The sequence below is a fragment of the Trachemys scripta genome, chromosome 7, assembly GCF_013100865.1.
Source record: "Trachemys scripta elegans isolate TJP31775 chromosome 7, CAS_Tse_1.0, whole genome shotgun sequence".
Lineage (NCBI taxonomy): Eukaryota > Metazoa > Chordata > Testudines > Emydidae > Trachemys > Trachemys scripta.
In genome coordinates, this window is record NC_048304.1 from 123,209,397 (window position 1) to 123,217,370 (window position 7,974).

Genomic DNA, 7,974 nt, shown 5'->3' on the forward strand with positions numbered 1-7,974 from the left:
ATGATCTTAGGCTCTTGTTCGCTGACGTTCTTTCTCCTTGTGAAGCAGGTGCCCAGGGTGGGTACAAAGGCACTGGGGTGTTTGCTTTGATTTTGTTTTGAGAGGTTTACAGGGCCGTGTCCTCTCTCACTCTGTAAGAGAGGAGGCTGCATTTCCCCCTTTCTCCCACAGCAGGGTCAAGGAACCATCCGTTTTCAGCCGGACAAAACCTCTTCCATTTGATCCGTCCTTGGGCGAAAAAGCACATTGTAACTTTTGAATTATTTTATTTATTGAAATGTTTAATATCTAAGTTACTAACAGAGCTGCTGGTTCCAGGGGCAGCGGCTGCCCCTCTCCTTCCAACACCCTTGTACTGAATTTTCCATTGTTTAATGCGAACACTAATGTTTACAGCACACATGCTTAGTATAGTAGCCAGCTAGCCAACCCCGCAACGCTCCTTGGTTACTGTTAGCGAGTCAAGGTTCTCTAGGAATGCACCAAATGAGAGGACAATAAACTCTTAGTACGCTGGCATTATCATCAGGGGCCTGAGCACTAGTTCTTCATTCCATGGTAGTGTTACGCTAGGCTAACCCTTCTGGAATGACACTGCTATCGCGGCTGTAAGGCCACGTACCTGCTCTGGGTGGGTGTGTCCTGTTGTGAGGGAGCAGCTGGTGCTTTTTATGTCTGTGTTTTGTTTTTTAAATGAGGTTGCTGCTGAGAACCAAATATTTTGCCTGGTTTAGCCACTTAAGTATTAGAGGAGAACTCAACAGAATTGTGGAGTCAGGGTAGTAGCCTTATCTCTATATAGAGCCAAGTCTGGGTCTTTGAAAAGAACAAGATTGGAGTAGGAGGAAAACAGCCTGGGGAAACCCAGAGCTTTTCCTGCCTCCTAACGGATTTGCACCTCTAGGGGCATGGATGGGGTGTGGAGCCTTCCAAACCTTTTTTTTTTTTTTTTTTTTAATACCACCTGTTTTTATTTTAGATGCTACATGGATAGTTGGAGATTCAATCCCTGGATTTAGAATATGCAGTTTGCTTTATTTCTACTATAAAAGCCAGCTGCCTCCATCAGACCTGCAATGATGCAAATGCAGCCGTTGTGCTTATCATTCAAGGGAAAAAAGGGTTAAAGCCTGCTCGGTTCGAAGACAGTCTGGAGCGTGGTTTGGTTTTGGGGGTTTTTTAAGTAACGTGCCTGTGGTAAATCCCTGCTTTGGGTCTTGAAAAGGAAGCTGTAAACACCAGTAATTCCTACATGTGCTATTGCATCCTTTGCTTCACCATTTCCCCTTCCCCTGTGCGGCATCATGCCTGTGGTACTGACAGGCTCTGGGCGACTGCTGGCTGGTACTGCCTGTGCAGAACAGAAGGCGGTCCCCGCAGCTCGGCAATGGAGTGATCCTGTGTGTTGGGAGAGAGAGAATTTTCTTCTTCGCCTGCCGAGGAATAAATTCCACGAGGAGGCTGCTCTCCGCTCAGTTCTACAGCTTGTGGCAGGGCGTTCTCCGTTCCCACCAGCAAGAACATGAGTGGGACTCAGTCTCCCCTTCCACCCCCACTAAAAAGAGCAAGGCTGGCAGTGCCACCCAGGGCAAAACATCAGCAGATTTGACACCCGTTTAAGAACCATGAAGCTAGAAAGGGAGAGGTGCAAGCTAGGACCTTTCCCTGGCAGTAGCTCCTGCTCCACTGATTTAATGTGATAGAGTGCACCTAGTGCCATTAGTAGAGAGGGGCAGGGACCACCTGTTAAAAATGCACAGAGGCCCACGAAGCCTGAGCCAGACCTTAATGCAGCTGGGGAGTTGAATCAAGTAAGATCAGGGGCCTCCTGTCTCAACACGTGGTCCTCACTGGTGTAAACTGATAATGTCTTAATAGACAGCCTGCCACTATGTCTCATTAACACTAATTAGCACTTACTGTCCAGGCGTGAGATGTTCAGGCCCCTGACCTTAGCAAAAATCTCCTGCTAGAAACACCTCAGTGGGGGGCGAGATGCAATTTCATTTTAGCGTGAGACTTTGGTGACATTACGATTTCTAGGCTAGCAGCAGATGGACTACAGAGAATTTTCTATGGAAGGTCTCACTCAGGTCAGGCGATTTAGCAGTAGCAGGGGGACGGTGGGCAGTAGTCTATACAGTGTTAGCAGCAGGTGTGTAGGCTGCAGCTCTGTGGTAGTTCGTTATAAAAGCACCATAGCCTACAGCAGACAGCACAAAAGAGAGCGCTCTGCAATGAGGGCCTAGTCTCCTAGTCAGCTGATAAAGTCCTTCCCGTTTCCCGCCTCCACCAAGGTAAAAGTGACCTAGGTTATAATTGTTAGTATGATTATCTTTTCCCAGCCTTGTAAGTCAGTTGCTTATTGATTCCCTTTCTGTATCCCATCTGTACACTCCACACTCAAGCCTGCCTGCACCAGCTGGAAATCAATTTGTTCCTAATTCACCTTTGAGCTGTACCAGGCTCCTTCCCTTGCTACTCGGGCTAACTCTCCTGCTGTGAGGCCCTTGGCTCTTGAAGGGCTATGCACACCCGAAATCTGATTTAAAGAGTTGCTTTGGAATAGGCCAAGGAGCTGGAGGAGGGTCTCCCTCAGCTGAAAGCAGCTAGTGCCACCTATGGAGCTCGCCCCCCCTTGCCAATCTACTGCCTCCCCAGAGAGCTAAACCTGAGTTTAAAATCTTTGTATATCATCGAACATGAGCCTAAGAAATTACTGTGTGTCTTTTCCAGACACACAAGGCAGAAATAGGCTTATATAATTCCCAGAGGTCTTAGTGCTTCATGTTTTGATCACCACCTCTAGCAAATGTTACACATCTATTACAGCTTCAGTGGTTGGCAGTTGCTGGTGTGGAGAAAAGGGAAATGAGAGGATTTAGACACCAGACTTTAATTTGCATGTAGGCAAATTCTACTTGGCCCCCATCCATTTGCTTGCATGACTTGCAGCACATTCGCTTTCTACAGTGGGAGCAGGTTCAGCCAGGCAGGCTGCACCCTGGCCCAGAACTAACTTACTCAAGCTGCAAAGCACCAGAAGGGGCCTCTGGCCTTGGCGAAAGCTGCCAGATGTGGTTGTACAAAGCAATGGGATGCAACAGTCCACTGTGGGAGAGGGCAGTTTGGGAACATACTTCCCTTCAGTGCCATATCGTCTGCATAGTGCCAGCTTCCCACCTGGACAAGGCAGGGAGGTCAGCTACCCCGTTAGCAGTGCACGGTCGGTACTCAGAGCACTTCTCAAGCAGCAACACGTATTATAAAGGGTTAGCCACTACAGCTGGTGTTGCAAAGGCTCCACCATTTTCCCTCCCCTCCACCAAATTCCTTTCCCCTGCAAACAAATCAGGGGAAACGGGGCTGCTATTTAGCTTCCTACTAATCCCAGTTCTAAGAACAAGTTTTAAGTAAGAACCTGTAGAAGCCCATTGTTGAGGAACAGCTGCTAACACAAAGCCTGTTCCATTGGAAAATAAGCTGTACTGTATTCCCATTGTCGGACAGTATCAGATAGCGGGTGATGCGTGGAAAAAGGGAATGATTCTGTGTTAAGGGCAGCTCACAAGACTGTTGCCTCTTCTCTTGCCTGACCCCATGTTCCTCAGCCTGACTTGGAGCTGGCAGAAGCAGCAGCTCTGGGCAGTGTCCTGTTGTAACCAGCCAAAGGCACCATCTGCAATCTAGCATTTGTTCTATCAGCCTGACGCTGTTCCTCGCACACCTCTCCCCACCATGGTGCCTGCTGGCGCCCAACATACCGAAATAAAGTTGTTCAGATACAAACCTGCATCTCTCTGTCTGCAGGGGGGAGGGCTGGATGGGCTCTTAGAGCAATTGCTTGGGAGACAATTTCTTCCCCAGGAATGCTGGTGGTCATTACAGAAGTTACTGTTGGGGGCTGTACACTTACTTACACTCCATAGCATTCCAAGGGGGTAGGACAAAGGGACCAAACAGACACTTTGAGGGGGAAGAGGGTAACTGACAGACGTATTTTTTTAAAAAAATCTCCCTCTGCCCTCACCCCAGGCAGCTGGGTAAGTTATTGTAGTTAGCCTGGTAGAAGTGGGGCACTTAGGAGGAATCCAACTCCAGAGAAGGTAACCGCCTGGTGGAACAGTTCACAACAGGCTACTCCACAGGTAGCCATAGGCTGAAAGGAAGGGGGCAGACGCTCAGCAAACGGGGCTGCAGTTGGAAATTTAAGACTTCGTTTCACAGCACGATAGTGAGCAAGGATTATCGAACAACCTAGCAGACCCCTGCTGACGGGAGATGTGACCGATGGTTTGAAAGTAATAAAGGTGAAGTCCCAGTAATCACAGCTGGAAGACAGGCCAGAACAAGTACCAGACAGTGTTTTACAAAACCAAACAGTTTCCACCTGGCACCTGTTTCTATTCTGCGGAGCAGGACTGCTCCAGACAAGCCCCCAGGGTGTTCGCTTGAGGCTGAAGGCCAATGGTTCTAGAGCAGAAGACACATGAGCCAGACCAGAAGTTACTTTAGAGGATCCCAGCCCTTGCTCTGCATTTTCATTTCCTGTTTTGTCTGAAGCATCAGTGGTTGGGGCAGTCGCAGGTGGAGCATGCACTGGAAGTGCCAGCCCTGAACTATTTAATCCAGTCAGCGTCCTGCCGTGGAGCTGGGTGTGAATCACGAGCCAGGGTTACTCAGCCACCGGGGGCTAGTTTGATCTCAGCTGCTCACGCACTGACATATTTAGAAACAGTCACTTCTCAGCTACAGTTGTTCCTTAGGGGGCTGCCCCCTTCCTACCCTGTCACAAGGTGGCTTTGAGGGGAAAGGAGCGCAGTTCCTGTCTGGGTGGAGCATAGAGGCAGTAGGGTGCTACACAGAAAGCTATAGCCGAGGGAGATTACCTCGCTGATGGTACAACGGCTAGGCTCAGGGGTTACCCTTTGCCACAGGGGGCCCACTCGTGTTCACACCAATTTTGCTCTAAGAGGTCAGCCAATGCTGCCCTGAAGGCACTTGTGCCTGAAGCTTTAAGATGGTGTCCAGGCGCTACAGCTTTCCCAGAGACTAGAGTGCTGCAGCAAGGGAGCTGAAAGTGGCTGTGACTCATTCAGTGCCCGCTGAAGACCAAGGTCTGAGCTTTTTTTTGGAAGAACAGACCACGGAGGAGGCAAGGGAGGGAAGTGGTAAAATATCAGAGTAGGTCCTAGTCCTTGCACCCCCCCCTCCTGTGTCCCATTGACAGTACTGTGCTCCCTCTCCGTGGGCAGAAGTACACATGCTCAATGGATTCAGCTACTTTCCAACCGGAGAAGAGAACTGGTCCAGGGGAGTGGCTGCTCCCTCACTTCCAGGTGTGCAGTAGAGCAGAAAGGCGACCAGGAGAGCTGGCTGGTAGCAGAACCACTGGCTCCAGCCACTAAGTGTTTATTAGCGAAGGGGAAGCAGAGCAGATGGAAGAGCCATATTAACACTGATGGGGAAGGAGCAGTCGGCGGAACGTTCCCTCTAATTGTATTTGGAGGTAGGATTGTGCACAGATGGGGCTGCGAGTTCACTCACGCTCAGAGCCAACAGACGAATGTAAAATGAGGGAGCCAGACACCAGATCCGACACCATTGAATTCCCTCCCTTCCCCTGTGGCTCTCCTCCCACATAAAATTGATAGCCACTGCAAAGAACGGAAGAAGCACCAGAGGGATGCAGAGCAAAATATTAGGGAAGGGGGATTGTGAACCTCAAACAGATACAAACCAAGGCAAGAATTTTCCATGGGCCAATGTCTCCAGAGAGTGCTATTCACACAATCCGGTTTCTCTGGAAATGGAGGCCAACTCCCAGCAGCTGAAGTTCCCGAGGACTTGCCAGACTGACTCCAGGTCCATCTAGCCCAGTATCCTGTCTCCAGCAGAGGCCAGAGACAGTCAGAGGCAGGTGTAAGAACCCCACTTAGCAGGTGTAGGATATTTGCTCTCCACATTAGGTCTCCTCCTGGTCTAATAGCTAGTGATCAGCATAAACCCTGCAGCATGAAAACAAAGGAACTTGTTTGTTTGCCCTAATGGTGTTTGGGACAAAATTAAGGACCCATAATTTTCACGTCTGCCAGCAGGGCTTCCCCAGGATTTGGGCATGGGACCTCTGGCCCCGAAAGTGAGTCCTACCCCTACACCACTGATGAGAATGGATTAATCCTCCAACAGTGCACAACCCCCTCCCTGCTCAGCACATGCTTCCCCCTACCCATTTCCACCCAACTCCTGAGATATTAGAATACCAATAACGCCACACCTCAAAACTATTCCTTTTGAGCGCTGGCAGGGGTAGCATGGCGAACGGTCTCTTGAGAAGCAGGAGAATTACAGGCAGTTCGTTATTGCGTCTTTGAAGATCCCCTCACTACAGGGCAGCAAGTAGCTCAAGCAATGCCCCAAATCATTAACACTGGCACCTGCACACACCGGCCCAAACACAACCAGCCGGATTTCATTCCTCCAGACCACATCAACAGAGCCTGAACTCCAGTAACGGAACCCTAAGGAGGGAAAGCGTAGGGCCCCTAGTCCAGCAACAGGTTCTTCAGGCCAGAGAACCAAGTGGGCTAAACTGAAGCAACAGTACCGTAGGCATTTGGAGCGGGGACCATATGGCTGCCGTGCCTATGTCCATGACTGAAAAGTGTGCGGTTTACAGTTCACAGCAGCACCTGTGGGGTGATGTTGGCCAAGGAAATGGGCTTGGAAAGAGACTGGTGCTCCGAGCCCGGCAGAACCTGGAACAGGTCAGATACCAACGATACAAAAACCCAGTCACAAGCAAAACCAAAATTGGCCCGGTCTGCCACAAGGGCTGCAGTTCGGATAGGGAGCGGCTGCCCGGGCTGCAGTCAAACGAACTTGAGGGGAGCATTTGGGAGGACACTGGTATTTGGTTTGTGTGCAACAGCTACTGGTAATGCAAAGGGCCAAAACCTCAGGAACTACAGATCCCACTTGGCTCATGCTGGGAGCTGGAGATCCAAGAGGAGCAATCTAGTCCAGAACTCTTCAGACCAAGCTTAGCAATTGAAAAAGTGATTATCCAGCGCTAGCTGGTTTGTAAAGCACTCCAGAAACGGACATCATTAACACACCCACCCCAAACTGAACCGCAGAACAGCAATACAGAAAAGGTCATTTTTAATCAGCTCATTAGGAAATGAAGAATCTGTCAAAGTTTGTTAAAAATTACATAAATAAGTTATGAGTTAACCGTCAAAAGATACAGATGCCTCCAGGCGGTAACTATTACAGCTTTGTTACATCTTGGTCTGAGACCCAAGGCGGCTGTGTCCTGAGGTGAAACGGCAGTAGTTTGGCTGGCTCCACCTTTAACAGCAGAACAAGAGGAAGCGCCAACGGGGGCACCTAGCTGGTGTCTGTCTGAATACACAGCACATACATGATGGGGGGAGTTTGGCCTTCACATGCTCCTGATGTTTTCCTTGTTCTCCTGCAGCTGAGAGAGTAGGTGGGTGCTTGTCCACCTCCAGCCAAAACTGAGACTAAATCCCAAAGTGCTTTGGCACGATGCATCTTGGTCATGATCCAGTTTTGCCGACTCAAGCAGAAATAGACTCAGCATAAACCATTCTGAGACAAACCAATTAGGGGATTTCACAGATCAACATCTCCTGCATGCAACCTGGATCAGAACTGTGCTAGCTACAAATGTGTGCTTGTTCTGACCCCAGCGTGGTCAAGGTCTTCTGTAGATTTCAACCCCTCTTGCTATCTCGCTCCAGAACTTCTGTTTGGCTGCTGAGTTAGTCAGTCAATCACTAGGACATGGTTTAAAACAAGACAAGACAAAAAAAAGCTAAGCAGTTTATCATCAGAGCTGCCATTCTCACTGGTTTAGATACCGCTCTACATTCTCAGCACGTATACTCTCTGATGATACAAAACTAACGTCTGTTTACACAGATGGGGTGAAATCCTGCCCCCACT